At 42.9% G+C, this 20,421-nt stretch overlaps 1 protein-coding gene across 5 annotated transcripts in view; it reads right to left on the reverse strand.

The window, feature by feature from the left end:
- The window catches only part of PAK2 (p21 (RAC1) activated kinase 2), a 102,546-nt gene that overhangs the window by 36,421 nt on the left and 45,704 nt on the right, over positions 1–20,421 (reverse strand). The window lies entirely within an intron of this gene.

Below are 20,421 nucleotides of genomic sequence, written 5' to 3' on the forward strand. Positions count from 1 at the left end.
GTATTAGGCATGTTAACTAAGCTAACACCATCATCTAAATCTCCAAGTCTTTTCTTATCCATTTTATAATTAGGCTTGGAAGGATATTTTTATCTCTAGGTGTCCTAAATGTCAATTTCCCCGTACACAAACTGACAAATATATTTTCATCAATAATAAAAATTTACAGATAGGCAAAGAAAGAAAAATGCTGCTTGAGTACTTAGAGTTTGATTTAAGCATATTTGCTTTGTATATTTTGAAATGTGGTGTTGATCATTTGTGTTTCAACTGTTATAAAGTTTTAACCTTTTGAATCTCAACATCTACTGTTAAACAATTGTCTGACCCCCACCATAATTTCCTGCAACTGTGAAAATTTAAATCAATAATCAAAATGCTTAAAACCAAACATCAATATCTCTTGAAATTTTAAAAAATTGAATTTTGCCAAGCCTATTTATAATGCAAGCTCTTTGCGGCAGGGACAGCATTTAGATCTCACACAATGACAAACACTTAGCTAACACTAAAGTAGACATTAAATGAAAATAGTGTTCCTCCTCTCTGCCTAGAAGCACATTTGCTACTACCTACTTTTGAATGGCCTACTTTTACATATTCTGACTACCTTCTTGGTACATCAGACTGCAAGAGAAGTCCCAAAAGTAAACCATGTCAAAAAGTCAAACTAAACAGAATCACAGAAGACAGATATGGAAAAGACCAATTACAATAATTCCAGCAGCCACCACTTATGAATGATACAAACAGAAAGACCTTTTATATGCGCCCTAGAAGCAACATCTCCAATACAAATCCCTTACAAGACACACTACCCCTATTCAATGGAAAAGGAATGACAAAGAAAACCTGGCCAGAAAAGCTACCATGTCCCTCCAAAATAACCATTGGTTAAATGTGACTGAACTCTACCTCAAAAGCAAACCTTCAAGCTGTCTTATGGATGAGGCCAGAAGTGGCTTAATATACATCAGTAATAAATGTCATCTGAAACCAGCCAGTTCCACTACTGAAAGTCATTTTGCCTTCATTTCCCAGTTGTAAAATGGGTCTTCTCACCTCTGGGAAATGCTTCAAGATTCTTGAATGAAAGGTGCTCTCTCAGCAAAAAGTAATTGACCCAGACTGAAAAGCAGCTATGATTACTGAAGCATTTAGCATCCAATACCGAAACATTGTCAATTAAGAAAATATTCAAACTTGGGAGCATGCTGAAACAATTTTTTATTGTTCTTCAGCAGGAAATTTTACGTGGTAGGATTTCCACAAGCGATAGCGATAATAGCCTTGAATGTCTACAGTGCCTTTAATTCAGCTGGATCCCAAAAGGTTTGATTGCTTGAACTGACTGTACAATGTACACATTTTATTTAAAGAAAAAAAAAGCATTAATGCTTTAAGATGAAAAATCTGCAAATGAACAGTTAGAGACCCAGACAATTCAATTTTCCCAGTTCTTAAACCTTCACTCACTCTCATCCCAGAGTTACATTGCCTAAAATTTGCAAAAGTATATTCATAATTACTAAGAGGTTGTTTGAAATGGGTTTTTTTTAATAAATGAGATTTGATACTCTAGTAATTTGTTAACCTGATTTTTGTGGATAAGAATTTTTGCAAATTGTAGGAGGTAATGTTAAAATTGGGTGGGCGGTACAAACCAGACGGGATGAACACAAGATAAAGAAGAATTAAAAGCAGCGAGCAACAGGAAGGATCCCTGAACTGTTAATTGCCCGAGAATTTAGCATTTTGTTTTTTAAGAAATGTTTAACCGTTAAAGTAAATAGGAGCTGCTCAAATGACAAGACAGAGCTTCTTGTCTCCTGCAAGACAAAGAGAAACCAATGCTCTTAGCTTCTTGATTATTCAAGTAATTGAGACAATTGAGCTAGAACACAGGCACAATGTTGAGGGCTACTAGTGCTTGGCTGCTACTGGGATTCTTATTTAAAAAAGTGGTGGTGTCCTTATGTTCAAATGCCTCCATTAATACTAAAATGGAGAAAGGCCAAGGAAAGCCAGCACCTAGGTGAGAAGTTCCACATTTGGGAAAACCTACACAGGATTCCCCCCCGCCATAATAGCCTGCTGATTTTTACAGTCTCTACTCATAATGAAATATGGAGCAAACTAATAGAAAACATACACTGTGAATTAAAGTGCTTACTAAATTGCATTTTGGTGATAACTGAGAAGCAAATGGCTCCCTCATTATTCCTGCAACTCTCTCTGTCTTCACTAAGAAAACCATGCCAAGCACCTCTCTTCTCCCTCCCCAAAACTGTGTGAAAAATGGATGCCCCACTGGTCTTCACCCAGTTCAGCAAACTGTTAGCAAACTTTACTACACTGGTGCAGAACTGGACTGATCCTAGGCACACCAGTAGGGCAACTATTTTCAATGACATTTAAAGGAGTCAGGGTAAAATGTGTACGACATCTTTTATCAACACATCTTATTTTCATATCACAGATATTATGCTGTATAGCATCTTTGTACGTTGACATGTTCTTGGCAGAGAAACTATAAACTGAATGCCATCATCTAGCCTCTCACCAATGAGTGCTGTATAGTGCCAGTTCCTAACTACTAAACAAAGCAGGCTCACTTCAAAGACCACAAGAGTGTAATGTCATATATCATGTACTCTGAAATAGAGCGTAAATTGTTGCCATAAATATCTAAGCAATATAGTTTCTCTACAAATATCTTTACAATGCCAGTTAGTACTATGCAAGGGTCCAGTACCTTAACGGTAAACTGGACAGTTGCGAGTTGTCCCTCTCTATTGAGAGATTGACGTGGGACAGCTGTCAATGCTGTGTAATATCTACCTAGAAGAATCTGTCTTCAGACACTTTTCTCTGTCGAGGTAGGAATAGATATGATTGCAGTATCTGAATACAGTGGAGATTTAGTAGTTTAGATTCAGGTGACTTTTTCAAAGCCCAAAGGTTTGCTGAGTTTATCGATGCGTTCAGATTTTTGTAGCTGTACACAGGACCCTCTGTATTTTCCAACATGTACATCCTGAGGCAACAGAATTCCAAAATTTCATTATTTCAAGGTAGGGAATCATAGAATATCAGGGTTGGAAGGGACCTCAGGAGGTCATCTAGTCCAACCCCCTGCTCAAAGCAGGACCAATCCCCAACTAAATCATCCCAGCCAGGGCTTTGTCAAGCCTGACCTTAAAAACTTCTAAGGAAGGAGATCCCACCACCTCCCTAGGTAATGCATTCCAGTGTTTCACCACCCTCCTAAGGAAAAACTTTTTCCTAATATCCAACCTACCCCCCCCCCACTGCAACTTGAGACCATTACTCCTTGTTCTGTCATCAGCTACCACTGAACAGTCTAGATCCATCCTCTTTGGAACCCCCTTTCAGGTAGTTGAAAGCAGCTATCAAATCCCCCTCATTCTTCTCTTCCGCAGACTAAACAATCCCACTTCCCTCAGCCTCTCCTCATATCTCATGTGTTCCAGTCCCCTAATCATTTTTGTTGCCCTTTGCTGGACTCTCTCTAATTTATCCATATCCTTCTTGTAGTGTGGGACCCAAAACTGGACACACTACTCCAGATGAGGCCTCACCAATGTCGAATAGAGGGGAACGATCACGTCAATCGATCTGCTGGCAATGCCCCTACTTATATATCCCAAAATGCCATTGGCCTTCTTGGAAAGTAGGCACACTGTTGACTCATATCCAGCTTCTCGTCCACTGTCACCCCTAGGTCCTTTTCTGCAGAACTGCTGCCTAGCCATTCGGTCCCTAGTCTGTAGCGGTGCATGGGATTCTTCCATCCTAAGTGCAGGACTCTGCACTTGTCCTTGTTGAACCGCATCAGATTTCTTTTGGCCCAATCCTCTAATTTGTCTAGGACTCTCTGTATCCCTCCAGCGTATCTACCTCTCCTCCCAGTTTAGTGTCATCTGCAAACTTGCTGAGGGTGCAATCCACAGCATCCTCCAGATCATTTATGAAGACATTGAACAAAACCGGCCCCAGGACCGACCCTTGGGGCACTCCACTTGATACCAGCTGCCAACTACACATTGAGCCACTGATCACTATCCATTGAGTCCGACAATCTAGCCAACTTTCTATCCACCTTATAGTCCATTCCTCCAGCCCATACTACTTTAACTTGCTGGTAAGAATACTGTGGGAGACCGTGTCAAAAGCTTTGCTAAAGTCAAGGAACAACATGTCCACTGCCTTCCCCTCATCCACAGAGCTAGTTATCTCGTCATAGAAGACGATTAGATTAGTCAGGCATGACTTGCCCTTGGTGAATCCATGCCGACTGTTCCTGATCACTTTCCCCTCCTCTAAGTACTTCAGAGATGATGAGTGTACACAAAGATTTTGTGGGAGCTACTGGTTCTAGCAAAATTGAAGGTCTTTGAACAGCATGAATCCCTATTAAAGGGACAGTGCAGAGCAGGAGAAAAAACTGTATGTAGGCCTCTTGATAGTGCCAGATCTTATGTGCCGGGAATAAATGACATAGGTGAAATTCAAGGGGCCTGTTCTCTATGGAACTTGGATAAAAATGTGCATATCTGTGGTGGTGAGGATACATGGAGTCACAACCCTAGTGCTATTGATTTGAGGACACCCATTTCGCAGAAAACAGATTTTATTTTAAATCCCTTTTTAAAACCAATTTACCACCACTTGACAGATGTCTGTATGGAATGTTGTTAGAATAAAAATGAGACGTCAATTTGCATAGGCCTCATTGTTTTCAAATATTGTCAATAATTATGTGTGATTGAAGACATGCCAAACAGAGCTAGTTGAACATTTTCCATTTGAATGATTTTCTGACAAAAATGCCTCTTTTGGAGAACCAAAAGTTTCTGTGGGAAATGTTAGTTGTGCCAAGAAATTCAAATTTCTGCTGGAAAAATTGAAATGGCAGATCCCTGCCAGAAAGACACTTGTCAATTTCACTTTCCCCCAGTTAAACTGACAAAAAAAAGCTTTCCTGGAAGGCCAAGGCCCCGATCCTCTACCTCCTGTGTCCCTCTGTCATCGCCCAAGCGAGGCTCTGAGTGGCCAGGCTCTGCCTAGGAATGAAACTGACAAGAACCATGCAGGCAAGCAGCCAGGAAGGCAAACATTTCTGTTTCAGTTCTCCTGAAAAAGGGACTTTTTCTTGAAAACCCTTCTCAGGAACAAATACAGCTGCTGGAGAGGCAAGGATCTCAGCAACTCAGGCTTCCCTCTCTGCTCCAGGGCTGGAGATGCACAGAAGGATAAGTTCTGTGATTGACAGACGGCAGTGAACAATAGAAGCTTCAGATATGTCAGTAACTTCTCCTTAGCTAGGCTCCTCAGTACATGCTTTGAGGGTAATTTACTTCAAGGTTTTTCTTCAAATATTCTGTCTGGTACAGAAAGGAAGGCCAAACTCTCCTTTTTGTAAAGGAGTTGTACTACCTGCCATTGCTGGTTCAGATTTTCTTTCAATACTGCTGTTTTCACACTTGAAAAATTAATGTAAAGCAGCAACGGCGGGAGATGGGACACTAGAGGGTGAGGGCTCTGACTTACTACAGAGAATTACTTCCCAGGTATCTGTGTGGTGGGTCTTGCCAAATTGCTCAGGGTCGGTCTAATAGCTATATTTGGAGTCAGGAAAAAACGGTTACTCACTTCTCGTAACTGTTGTTTTTCAAGAAGTGTTGTTCATGTCCATTCCAATCAGGTGTGTGCGCACGCACATGCACAGTTGTTGGATCATATTAAAGAAGTTCTGTATTAAAATCACAAATGAGTTTGATTCCCCACAGTTTAAATTCCAGGGTATTACTAATTAAGAGGTCTCTTGGTTTTTGGTACTGTTTCTCTCCCTCTCTGTGTGAGACTTGCAAGCTGCTAATTGTGTTAGTACATTCTAAGACAGTCTGTTTTCAAAGCAATTCTTTGTAACAACAACTACTCACACAGAGAGACACTCAAAGCAATACTCTAACAGAAAGAGCACCCAGAGACTCCCCACCCTTTTGTTGTATTCATCTCGCTTTAACAATTGTGGTTAAAATAGAGAAAGAGGATTTATGCGGATGGATGTTTGGTGCGGATAATAACTGAATGATCAGGGAGGTGCCAGCCTAAGAATCCAGTGTCCATCGGCTGAAGAAGGCATCAAGTGGAAATAACCAGAGGACCCCCCGGAGGGCAGACTGGAATCCACCCAACAGCCTCAAGAATGGGAGAACCAAAGAACAAGATAACATCTGGCAGCACGGAGCCGTCAGGAATGTGCTATCTGCTGATTGATTCAGCAACAGCATGATGAAGCAATTCCCATAGACTGGCATAGGAAGAAATTCCTATAAAAATGGACTCTAGAAAGTGAGAACTTTGGGGTCTAATTCTGCAAACCAACTTCCAGGAGCATCAAATGAGCATCTGACAAGGCCCTGGCTCCCTCCTCATGTCCAGGCCACCTGGCCAGTGGCTTGGCATGAGCAACTCTAAGGCTGGTAACTATGATAACAACCTTGCAGAACCTCTCTGTGTGTGTGTGTGTGAATAAATATGAGATTGAATGGAATGTTATAGCTATAACTAACTGCTTGCTAGGATTCTTTCTGTATTCACAATAAATGTGGCATTTTGCCTTTTCCCCTTTAATAAGATCCTGCTGGCTTTTATTTTATTGATATAATACAGTGGCTGGAAGATTTTTCCCCATAGCAGCATCTGTCGGGTTGGTCTGGGCGCTCCCTGGAGTCACACCTTCATGACGCTCAATATACAGCCCTGCCGACCAGCTACCCCTTCAGTTCCTTCTTGCCAGCTACTCCGACAGAGAAGGAGGGTGGGTATTGGAATGGACATGAACAGCACATCTTAACGTTACTGAGAAGCGAGTAACCATTTTTCTTCAAGTGCTTGTTCGTGTCCATTCCAATCATGGGCCTCCCAAGACAAAGTTCGGGGGTGGGATTGGAGTTGTCCACGGACTGGAGTACTGCTTGTCGGAAGGCCGCATCATCTCTGGCCTGCTGGGTGACCACATAGTGCACGGCGAAAGTGTGTATGGAGGACTATGTCGCTGCTCTGCACATTTCCTGGGGGGGGAAATCTGAGCCAGGAACGCTGTAGATGAAGCCTCACCCTGGTGGAGTATGTAGTGATCGGAAGTGCAGGAACACCTGCCAGGTTGTAGCACTCACAGATACAGGACACTATCCATGACGAGACGCGTTTGGATGAAACAGGCTGACCTTTCATCCCGTCTACCAACAACAACTGCACCAATTTTCCGAATGGTTTAGTTCTCTCAATGTAAAAGGTCAGAGCCCTGCAGACATCCCGAGAGTGGCCACTTCCACTTGGGTCCTGGAGCGGCCTTTGGTCAGCTAGTCATCAAGGTACAGAAATACCTGTACTGCTCCCTGCCGCTGGAATGAGGTTTAGAGTGGAAAACCAGGATGAAGATGTCCTGGTTGATGGTGAAACTGCGACACAACCTTCGGGAGGAAAGCAGGGTGAGCGCCTGAGCTGAACTGTGTCCTTCTAGGACACGGTGTAGGGAGGGTCTGATGTTAAGGCCCTGAGCTCAGACACCCTCCTGGCTGAGGTTATTGCTACCAGGAATGCCACCTTGTAAGAGAGGTAGAGCAGGGAGCATGTTGCTAAAGGCTCAAAGGGGGGCCCCCCCCATGAGCCTAGAAAGGACCAAGTTGAGGGCCCAAGCAGGGACCGTTTGATGGACGTGAGGGTATAACCTGTCAAGCCCTGTTAGGAATCGGCTGACCACAGGGCTAGCAAATACTGAGCGGCCCTGCACGCCTGGGTGGAGGGCTGAGATGGTGGATAAGTGCACCCTTCTTGAAGGCAACGAGAGACCCTCCTGCTTCAGATGGAGGAGATAGCTTCAGTGCTGCACATTCTGGACTAGCGTTGGGGGCAAATGGCGCAGCACCAACCAGATTGAAAATCTCTTCCACTTGGCAAGGTACGTGGCTCTTGTAGAGGGTTTCCTACTGCCAAGGAGGACCTGTCTAACCTGGTCTGAACAGGAAAGCTCCAACGGATTTAACCATGGAGCGTCCACACCGTGAGACTGGAGGTTCGGGTGTTGAAGACGTCCATGTTCTTGTGTGAGAAGATCTGGGGAGAGCGACAAGGTAATGGGGGCTCCCACAGACATTTCTAGGAGAGATGCATACCAGTGCTGACAGGGCCAGGCCGGTGCTATCAGTATGACACGAGCTTGATCTCTGCGGATCTTGAGCAGCATCTTGTGAACGAGCAGTATTGTTGGAAAGGCGTATAGGAGAGAACCTCCCCAATGGAGGAGGAACGGATCTGCACTGGAGCCTGGGCTGTGATTCTGGAAGGAGCACAACTGCTGGCACTTCCTATTGCGTCACATGGCGAAGAGGTCTATCGGGGGAACCCCCACCTCTAGAAGATTGAAACTGTGATGTCCGGGTGAAGGGACCACTCGTGGCTGTGGAACGACCTGCTGAGGTGGTCCTCCAGCTCGCTCTGTACCCCAGGGTGGTACAATGCCTGAAAGTAAACTGAATGTTCTACTCAAAAAAGTCCCACAGCATGAGGGCTTCTTGGCACAGGGGAGAGGAGCGTGCACCCCCATTTGCTGATAGAGAACATTGCTGTTGTATTGTCCATCATGACTGAAACACATTGTCCAGTTAGGTAAGGGCAGAATGTCTGGCATACTAGGCACACCACTCTCAGCTCTCTGACACGGATGTGGAGACCCAGATCTGCCTGCGACCAGAAGCCTTGAATTCTGTGGTCTCCCAGATGAGCTCCCCAGCCCAAGTCTGATGCGTCCATCACCAATGATGGAGATCGCTGAGGGGCAGCAAAGGGAACCCCTGGGCACAACTCCTGAGCGTTGATCCACCACCGGAGTAGAGGACCGGGCCAGGCAGGGTCGCAATCCTGTCCAAGCTGTCCCAGGCTGGGCAATACACTGACGCGAGTCACGACTGGAGCGATCAAAGCTTGAGTCTGGCATGCTGCACCACGTAGGTACAGGCAGCCATGTGTTAGAGAAGTTTCAGGACGTTTCTTGCTGTAGTGATGGGGAACTGCACGAGGCCTCAGATTATGTGGTTGAAGGCCTAAAAGCTCGCCTGTAGCAGGTATGCCCTGGTTTGGGTCGAGTCCAGCACTGCCCCATGAACTCTATCCTCTGGATCGGAGACAGTCGATTTTGCTTCGTTTAGGAGTAGACCCAGATTGTCGAGGGTGGCTCTGATAAATGTGACCTGAGCTTCCACTTGGGTCCTGGAGCGGCCTTTGATCAGCTAGTCATCAAGGTACAGAAATACCTGAACTTCGTGCCTCTGCAAGAATGCCGTGACAACTGCCATGCACTTGTGAAGACTCAAGGTGCTGCTGACAGGCCGAATGGGAGGACAGTAAATTGGTAGTAGGTACTGTTGACCACAAACCTGAGGTACTTACAGCGGGGCTGAGAGATTGTGATGTGAAAGTATGCATCCTTCAAGTCGAGGGCGGCATAACAGTCTGCTGGATCCAGTGAGGCGATGATGGAGGCCAAGGAGACCATGCGGAACTTGAGTTTCTTTACAAACTTGTTGAGTTCTTGCAGGTCCAGGATTGGCCTGAGGCCGCCTTTAGCCTTCAGTAATAGGAAATACGGGAATAGAAACCCTTGCCCCATGCTCCTGAGGAACTGCCCCTAGTGATAGGAGCAACTGCACCTCCTGAATGAGGAGTTGCTCATGAGAAAGGTCCCTGAGGAGGGATGGGGAAGGGGGGTGGAAGAGCAGGAGGGCACAATTGGATGGAGTATCCCCTCTCTACCATGCAAAGCACCCAGCGTTCCGAAGTGATACGGGACCATGCACGGTAGAAAGGGGACAGTCGGGAGGAAAAGGTAAGGCAGGGTAGATCCAGTCTCTGATCTGGTGTGCCATCCTCAACAGCACCTTCAAAAGGCCAGTTTAGGGTCAGAGGGCAGCTTCTGCTGGCCAGAGCCCTGGCCTGAGGATGGGTGTTGCCTCCTCCTTCCACTCCTGTTCCTCCTCCGAGAATCGTCCTCTCGATTCTGTTGATGGAATCTCAGAGGATGTTGTGGTCTGAAGTGTCTTCACTGTGTGGCAGGAGTGTGCAGGTCCAACGACCTGAGAGTGGCTTGAGTCTTTCAGGTTGTGTAGCCTCTTGTCTGTCTTTTCAGAAAAAAAAGTCATCCTCAAATGGGAGGTCCTAAATAGTCTGCTGGAACTTGGAAGGAAGCCCTGAGACTTGGAGCCAGGCGCCCCTCCTCTTGGCTACTCACATAAAAAACTTACTTTACACTGTATACTCCTGGGGGAATTCTGCACCACTGTGCAATGCAGAAGCAGAAATTAACGTTGCGCAGACTGAATTTCCTCCCCCGCCCCCAAAATGGGCTGCAGTGCTGCTAGCGGCCACTAGGGGTCACTGGACTCAGCAGATCCCAGCTTGCACATGGAAGACACTGCTGGAGGGGGGAGCTAGAGAGTTCCTGGCAGCTGAAGTTCCCAGCATGCCCTGAAGGAAGGAGAGGGCAATGTGCAGGAAACTGTGCAAACCTAGGACCAAGCATCAAGTTGTTTCTCCCTCTGAATCCCTGGGCTTGTGGGGGGGAGGGGGTGGGGGCGAATGGGTGTCTGGGCAAGAGGGGCCCCCACAGCTGGGCTGTTGCAGGGGGCCTGCAGTTGGACTGTGGGGAGGAGAGGGTTCGGGTGTATTGGCTGAAGGGTGGGGGGACGGACAGAGAAATAGTAACTGGGTCTCATGGAGGTTTCTTGAACTCTCTACTCCCTGGGAAATTTGTGTCTCTGTCTGTATTATTACATATACATACATACATACATACATACATACACACACACACACATATATGTATATTTGCTAACAAGTATTTTGAAATAAGTTACCAAAATAACTGAAACTGGCATGATTATGTAATGTTATTTTGAAAAATAACATTTGCAGATTCTAAAAATATTGTGCGCAGAATTTTAAAATTTTTAGTGCAGAATGCCCCCAGGAGTAACTGTACTAAAATATTTAGCCTAGAACTACTTGTTTCTTTTTTTTTTGGCAGGGAGGGGGAGAGATGGGGACTAAAGCAATCAGGGTTAGGGGAATAGAGCACTGGGAAATCCTCAAGACCATCCATTCGATAAGAAAAAAAGGCACTTTAAAAATGACAGAACAGCAGCTGTGCAAATTCCTTAGATCTCCTCTTCTGAAGCCCAGCTGATAAGCTGTTAGTTTTGTTTTTTTCCCAGAGTACTTGAAAACACCCAATACTTTGTCCGAATGAGGGATGTGCAGCATTTCAGGAGTAAAATGATCCCAAGCAACATGGTGGGGAGCAGAGCTGCAGGCCAATGTGACAAAAGCAGAACAGAATGGCAGAGTGAACAGTGCATTAGTGTTAAATTAGCCACCCAGGTTTAGCCACTTGCGATTATAGCTCAAGTTTTATGAACATGACTTTTTTCACAAGAAATGTTTAATTTTTATTAAATCAATTTTTATCAAAACCTTTTAAAGTCACAAAAAATGTTTAAACAAATATGGGTCCATTTCAAACCCTGCAAAATGGAAACAATTTTGAGTTTGTGATTTTTAAAAAAAAAATTCCACTCACAACACAGCTCATTTTATGATACATGTAAAAGTGATTTTTATTTTTATTAATGGTTAACATTCATGCTGAAAATCAGGTTTACATTGAAGGGGGTGGGGTGTGAACTCTCCTTCCCTATTCAGCTTGCAGGGAAACAGTTTGCACAGAGGCAGGAAGTGCTTTCGAAACCACTGCAGAGAGGCTGGCACTCTGTACAAAGGCTGGAGCAAAAACTGTTGAGTGCATGCAAGATCTGCAGTCTGCCGCTAGCTCTTCTTCACCCACACCTCTTGCCACTACAGAAGGGAAAAGGTGTCTCACTTGGCATAGCTGTTCTTGCATCACCACAGCTGGCTTGCTGAATCATAGCTTTATGGATATGATTGCAAGAAGCATGAAACAATTACAATTCTGACACTTACGAGTAGTTCTTGAGTACTGGCAAAACAGGAGCCTAATTCACATTTCTGTGCGACTTTTAGCCAGATGGCTTGAAGATACTTCAGTAAGGCACATGAGATTCATATTAATTAGACTTTTTCCCTAACTTCCTGAAATCTCAGACAAGTGGGCCTGTTAGGTCTGGTGAAGAGATGACTGCGGAAAACGGCGCAGGCTGCAGGGATGTGCTGGCTGCTGCTTTCTGTGGCTCCCATTGACCAGGAACAGCGAACTGCGGCCACTGGGAGCTGCAAGGGGCCATGCCTGCGGACGGTCAACATAAACAAAATGTCTTGCAGCCCTCCAGCAGATTACCCTGATGGGCCGCGTGCCGAAGGTTGCCAACCCTTGTTATAGTCAATTATTGTACTAGACTTTTTTTCTCTGTGGGAGGAAGAGGGTTTGAGAACCTGTTGCGTAACCCAGTTCACTCAAGAGACAAATAGAAGATGTGTCGAATATAAAAGTAATAAAGATGAAAAGCCTGAGAAGAATTCTGCAGCATTCTCAGGAGTGTACTACTGATATCAAAGATTATATCAAATAGTGTACTGGTATAGCAAGCTTGTCTGAACACACTCACCTTGATATAGTCCTCTTTTTCATGAGTGTAAAGTGGGTGGTTTCCTGGGAAACTTGTTAGGCATAGCCCTTAATTGTGTTGGCCCTGAATTCTTTTGAGACTGGCTTTGGTTTGCATTGGTTTCTGAGCTCACATGCCATCCTTTTATGGTTTCCACCTTTGCAAGTGGGTGGGTCATCATGTTTGTTACTGAGGTGGTTCCTGGGATACAGAACTCCCTCCACACTAGAAACCTCATTTGGTTCCTCTCCACTTCAAAAAGGCAGTTTTTAAAGCTATTTTCAGAATAACTTAGTATCCCTATATTTATCTCATTCCCCTGAAATCCATTTCTCTCCTTTATTAAACTGGAAATATGACACTTGTTTTGGAGTGCTTGTACTTCAGCAGGATTTATGTTTTAAATATACTGCACTGTGTTTTATCCTGTTGTATAGCATCCAAGGATTTGGGCAGAGGTAGAGAGGAGAAGAAGCTATATACATATAATAATTTCAGAGAATAAGTATTGAAATATTAAAGCTTTCACATTATAAGCCAAAAATTGTTAAAAACCCAAGGAGGGTTTTTATTTTTATAGTGTTTCAACAGTTCTATTAAACGAATGTCTAAATCAGGGGTCTCAAAGTCCAGGCCCGCAGGTGATCTGCAGCCTGAGAACCTCCCCACTGCGGCCCACAGAGGAGACGCATGCAGATACACTGCCGGCAATGTCTACTGCAGGTGCTGCCCTCCACAGCTCTCATTGGCTGGGGGAGAGGGACAGAGATACCATCAGTAGTCACCTGGCAAAGTCAGCCATGGAGGCAGCATCACTTTTTCCCCACAATGAAAACAAACAAGTCAAAATACCGAACACAACTATCTGATGCACACTTTGCTGCAATCCTGAAGGTTTCAACTGCTCAATCACTGAGACCAAACATCAACAAACTGACAGAACTGAAGCATTGCCAGGTGTCTGGCAAACACTAAAAACTCTCTGGCAGGTGAAGAATTGTATAAAGTTGTATGACAGTTTTATTATTTATAAGAAATTCAAAATAAAAATTACAATATAAATGTTTTCTTTTCTGAACACCATCTTCAGTGATATTATTGGCCTGCTGGGAGGATTTGAGGACTGGCACTGGTCCTAAGGTAAATTGAGTTTGAGACCCCTAGTCTAAATGATTAGAAAGAAGGACTGGAGGAAATGTCTTATAAGGACTGGTGTGTAGTAAACTGATTTAACACCGAGTGAGAATCAGAATGCAGTTCATGTTATAGCAACACTTGTTCAAGTTCTGGTGAGATAACTATTCTCAGTGCTCCAATCCACGTCTTCAGTGATTCTGATTGACAATTCCTTCATACCCCTTTGTTTATTGCTTTTTGAGAAACAATCTTCTCAAAAAAAAGTTTCCTGAATGGGATAAGGTCTGATTTTTTTTGTTTATTTATTCTGGAAGGGAAAGGAAAAAAGGTAAAGTTGGTGGCAGACCTTCAATAAACAGGTATAGATGCTGTGTGATAAATGCTTCCAATCTTCATTTTGGGGCCACTGGTTTTATGAAAGATCTTCGTAGACCAAACAGTTTTTCAGTACAAAGCAAAGTGCAGAGTATGTATTTGCACATATATTTTTTAAAGGCTTTCACTGAGCAATAAGTTTCCCTTGAATAGTTCACTTAGTACCGATCATAGCTCACTTCCTCTCTAGGATTAGCTCAAAGCAGTTTTCGGACAAGTTTTTATTTCAGCCTGTTACACCTAGCCACAGCTCACTTCCTGCCCCATCACTAGCAAGCATGTTAGTACAGTAGCTAATCAATTTTAAATGACTTACTCACTCTAGAGAAATTCTAATCTGGTTTCAGATGAACCAATAAATTCAGATTGCTTCATACCAAAAGCAACACACAAAAAGGAACTATTAAAAGCTGAACAGGTTGGTTTCATAAGATTCCTTCAGCTTGATCTGTAGGGGTCCAAAAACTATACTAAGAGTCCAAATTCAAGTATTTTCAAGCTATTTCTACCTTTTAACTCATCAGAAAATTTATTAAAAAAAATACTAGTTGCACACACAGAATTGCATGTATCCAGACTTGGGAAATCTGCCGTTGAACTTGCCAAACTGCCAAAATGGAGCCTGTGAAAAGCAAAAACGAGAATAATCTTGACAACAGTCGGTAGGAGTCAAAATGGTAATCCACTCCTGTCAGGGTTCCTTCCCCACTCTGAACTCTAGGGTACAGATGGGGGGACCCGCATGAAAGACCCCCTAAGCTTATTCTTACCAGCTTAGATTAAAAACTTCCCCAAGGTACAAACTTTGCCTTGTCCTTGAACAGCATGCTGCCACTACCAAGCATTTTAAACAAAGAACAGGGAAAGAGATCCACTTGGAGACGTCTTCCCCTCAAAATATCCCCCTAAGGTCTACACACCCCCTTTCCTGGGGAGGCTTGAGAATAAAATCCTCACCAACTGGTTACAAAATCATCAAAGACCCAAACCCCTGGATCTTGGAACAATGGAAAAATCAGTCAGGTTCTTAAAAGAAGAATTCTTTTTTAATTTTTAATTTTAATTTTGATTCTTATTTAAAAAAAAGAAAGGTAAAAATAATCTCTGTAAAATCAGGATGGAAAATACCTTACAGGGTATTCAGATTCAAAACACAGAGGATCCCCCTCTTGGCAAAACCTTAAAGTTACAGAAAACAGGAATAAACCTCCCTCTTAACACAGGGAAAATGCATATAAAACAAAAGATAAACTAATCCGCCTTGCCTGGTTTACCTATACGGGTTGCAATATTGGAGACTTGGATGAGTTGGAGAAGATGGATTTCTGTCTGGCCTCTCTCAGTCCCAAGAGAGAACAACCATGTAAACAAAAAGAAAAGGAGTACTTGTGGCACCTTAGAGTCTAACCAATTTATTTGAGCATAAGCTTTTGTGAGCTACAGCTCACTTCATCGGATGAATGCATCTAGCTCACGAAAACTTATGCTCAAATAAATTGGTTAGTCTCTAAGCTGCCACAAGTACTCCTTTTCTTTTTACGAATACAGACTAACATGGCTGCTACTCTGAAACAATAAACAAAGAGCACAAACAAAAGCCTCCCCGCCCGAAGATCTGAAAGTATCTTGTTCCCTTATTGGTCCTTTGGGTCAGGTGCCAGCCAGGTTAGCTGAGCTTCTTAACCCTTTACAGGCAACAAGATGTTGCCTCTGGCCAGGAGGGATTTTATAGCACTATATACAGAAAGGTGGTTACCCTTCCCTTTATATTTATGACAACTCCACTTAGTCATAATAAAACACTTATTTAGCTTCTATATACTAATATACTGAAGTCAAATACCTCTGACCTTGTAAGGCAGACAGCAATCTTAATAGGGTTCATTGCCACAAGTCTTACCAGATTTAGATAGTCTCAGATAAACTAATGTACATGCCCAATGCCAGACTACATAGCTATAGGAGATAAAAGATGAAAGTTTAAAAAACACGGATATTCACTGGGGGAATGGAACAAACCCTACTCTAATCCCCTCCAACCAAGTGAAGAACTTTAACACTTCATCGATTTATTTGGTTTGACTAAAAGTTGTTAGAGGGCCAGAAAGACTAGATTCAAAAGTTTACGAAACAGTGTTCGGATAAAAGCTCAGAGGAAGTCTAACAACTTCACAACTCATACAAGGGAAATAACTTATTAAATTTACTCACAGGAGAGGCCTCCTCACTGATGAAGCAGAGAACTCACTTGAGCGGTTCCTGCCACATTCCCAAAGCACACACACCACTTCATGCCTGGAAATGTTTAAAACAGAGGCAGTCTCTCCCTCACATGTCTGTCCCCAGGCTAGGCGCTTTGATAAATCTTAATCTACAAGGGATACAGGAGAAGTTCAGAGTACTACCTTGCAAAATAATAACTTAGCAAGCCAAATGATGTACACAATAGCAATCCAGGCAAATTCTTTTCATTCTATCCTTTTTCAGGCTCCCACTCCTCCCTATCTTTTTTGCTAGCACACTCAAAAGTAGAGGAGCAAACCTAGGGCAAATAAACAACTGGAATTTAGTTATCAACTGGACATGGCAAGAAAAATAAGGTAGTGTCAGAATACCGCATAAAAGCAAATCAGAAAGGTAGCTTCAACATGAATCATGGAGAAAGGATTTGTCTCTCCAAAACTGACTAGTCATATGCTCTACAGTAGACTTAACTACAGAAGAAATACATTCTCATAATGGGGCGTTTTAAAAGTGTTGCAAAGGTTTTGGTACCTCCTTCTAAATAAGGTAGAACGTACTCCAAAGCCATAGACAAGAAACACCCAGAAATAAAATATTTCCCCCTTAGGCCATTTTTGTGTAAAGATGCAAATCTTACATTATGCTAAAAAGCTGTCATCTTAGGTCAAGGGCACTTCAAGTGACATGCAGAGTTCTACTAAGTGACCCACGGCTGACATAAGCCACTCTCTTTCATATTGAGATGGCCCACAACCTACGTATTGCAAATAGCACTGCTGTTCAGTAATCTTCACCCTTATTGCTGACACAGCAAGGCATGATTTTTGTGTAATGACTAACAAGCAAAGATAAACTGCTCTTAAAGCTCCTAGTAGGTTGCCACAGTGGCCCTCACTTTCATAAAATCTACACATCCAGCTATAACAAAAAGCCAAATAATGGTGTGAACAGCTTCTTCAAAAAACCCAAAAGGCTACAGACTCAAATCTGGAGAAAAATCACTTCCTACTATGCTACTCTCAATCACTGACAGATCTTTCATTAGAAAAGATATGCTCTGTGACTATCTTGCTTTTCACTATTAAAGATGGCATATGCAAAAGCCTCAATACCCAACCATAAACCTTCTGTTTTCTTCCATGACTAAACCAAATACCAATAACTAATTATAAATTTCTGCTTGTCAGGGTTCCTTCCCCACTCTGAACTCTAGGGTACAGATGTGGGGACCCGCATGAAAGACCCCCTAAGCTTATTTCTACCAGCTTAGGTTAAAACTTCCCCAAGGCACAAAGTCTTTGCCCTTGGATTAGGTAAAACACTGCCACCACCAAGGTGATTTAACAAACCATCAGGGAAAGGACCACTTAGAGTTCCTATTTCCCCAAAATATCCCCCCCCCAAGCTCTTACACCCACTTTCCTGGGGAGGCTTGAGAATAAAAAAGATAAGCTCAGACCAGCCTTGGATTTTTAGGACCCAAAAACCCCAATCAGATTCTTAAAAAACAGAACTTTATTAGAAGAACAAAAAAAGATAAGCGAACAACTCTGTAAGATCAGAATGGAAGACAATCTTTGAGGCAGTCAGATTCAAAACAGAGAATCCCTCTAAGCAAAACCTTAATTTACAAAAAGACACAAAAACAGGAATACACATTTCCTCCAGCACAGCGAATTTCACAAGCCAAAACAAAGAAAAACCTAATGCATTTTCTAGCTAGATTACTTACTAACTTTACAGGAGCTGGAGGGCTTGCATCCTTGATCTGTTCCCGGCAAAAGTATCACACGGATAGACAAAAGTCTTTTCCCCCCCTCCAAATTTGCAAGTATCTTGTCCCCTCATTGGTCATTTTGGGTCAGGTGCCAGCCAGGTTACCTGAGCTTCTTAACCCTTTACAGGTAAAAGGACTTTGCCTCTGGCCAGGAGGGATTTTAATAGCACTGTAGACAGAAAGGTGGTTACCCTTCCCTTTATATTTATGACACTGCTAAATAAAATACACATTTGGCACAAAGACAGTTTTATAGTTGATGCGTGTTAATGAATGTGAGTGAATTATAAGTGAACGAAGCATGAATATATCTATATCTGCTCTATATCTTTGTTCTATATCTTCCAAATGCCAACTCATTAATCACATTTGTTTTATGAGTAATTAACACCCAAGATAGACGGGCACGAAAATTGGGTAAGATAAAACAAAAACAAGCCATGTTGCTTTATTTATTAGGACTGTAGATGTGTGCATGGTGCAAATACATATTGTTGTGCTCCTCCTCCATTAACTCTGCCCATATGAGCCTGTAGAGAACCAAAGAAAAGGAAATGTCCATCAATTTAAATTCTCTACAGGCTCCCAAGAACCAGTACAGGAGAGGAGGAGGAGGAAGGTATGCAGTGTGTTTACATCACCAGCATATCTGTGATCCCAACAAATGAAGAGATCTGGGTTGTTTGCACGTGCTCATACTTCAGTAGCTGGGAGCAACACACTTTCAAGCCCTTATTTGCACAAGCTGAATTCTTCCAAGCCAAAGGGAAATGTGAATTTTTTTTTTTTGGAAGTTTAAAGGTAGAGAAAACTCAAATTACTACTAATTGTTTGTGATACCACAGCAATTTGGACCACTAGTCTGTGCTTGTCATCCCTGACAACGTGTCTTTATTAGGGCTACTGATGAATCGGTTAACTCACGTGATTAACTCAAAAAAACGCAATTAAAAAAATTAATTGTTATTAATCGCACTGTGAAACAATAGAATACCAATTGAAATTTATAAAATATTTTCGATGTCTTTCTACGTTTTCAAATATATTGATTTCTATTACAATACAGAATACGTGTATAGTACTCACTTTATATTAGTTTTTATTACAAATATTTGCACTGTAAAAATGATTAAGCAAAAGAAAGTATTTTTCAATTCACCTCATCTAGTAGTTCAATCTCTACTGTGAAGCAAGCTTTTGGCTTCCATTACTTATAATGCTACTGGCATTGACATCACAACTGTTGCACATTAGAATCAATGGTAGAAAGAGTTTCAAGATTGGAGAGAGAAGAGACAGAACAAACCTGTCCCCAAAAAAAGCCATTTATCCCCACGTGCCCTAAATTCAGGTCTTTGTAGCTATTCTAGGGGATAGACCATGGATGCAGGTTTATGAGTATTACTACCTCTGAGCTAATGGACCAGTTCCTTTCACTCAGGCAATAGAGACTCATGCTTTTAGATCTAGCGGTCCTTGGAGCACAGTTACACAGTGGTACTCCATGTGGGGAGTTGAGACAGACCTCTGAAGCTTGGGACCAGCATCTCCAGCCACTATAAGTGTGTAACAGTTGCTAATAGCATGGCTCTGTCCCCGCCGTTTCCCCTCCCCACCAGTGGCTAGAATATGTAACTTGTTTATGAGTTTGCTACTAGACTTGAGCTAGTGGATCAGGTCTTTTAGTCCAAGCTGTAGAAGCTCATGTTTTCACATACAAGTGACCCATCCACCCTACAAGCCACCACTGTGTACCACCACAATGTATGGGCACCATCTGCGGGAGACTGAACACAGGACCTGTGGATCTAATAGCATGAGAATGTTGGTGGTGGTAATTTTAAACACATTAGTGGGACACCGTCCCACATCAGTTTTCTAAACTGAACCATAGACAGAGGCAGTACATGGGGGGCATACACGGTAAATTTATAACAAATCAAGAGTAATCTCCACAGGGAAAACCAGTACTCAGTTTATGTCCCTGACATCCAAATGGCATGACTCAGCTTTGTGGTGCTATAGCCCTATCTGAGGGCTACTCACAACATGATGTCCCAGTTCAGCCCTGGAAGAATCCACCTAGCCACTTGTCAGCAGGAAATTTTCCAGCATGTGTACAGGAGACCTAAATTACCAACTGATACAAAATGTAAGCTTTTATTGAAAATAGTTTCTGGTCCTCATAATTGCCAATATAATCTTCCAAATGTGAAATGAGTG

The sequence above is a fragment of the Caretta caretta genome, chromosome 9, assembly GCF_965140235.1.
Source record: "Caretta caretta isolate rCarCar2 chromosome 9, rCarCar1.hap1, whole genome shotgun sequence".
Lineage (NCBI taxonomy): Eukaryota > Metazoa > Chordata > Testudines > Cheloniidae > Caretta > Caretta caretta.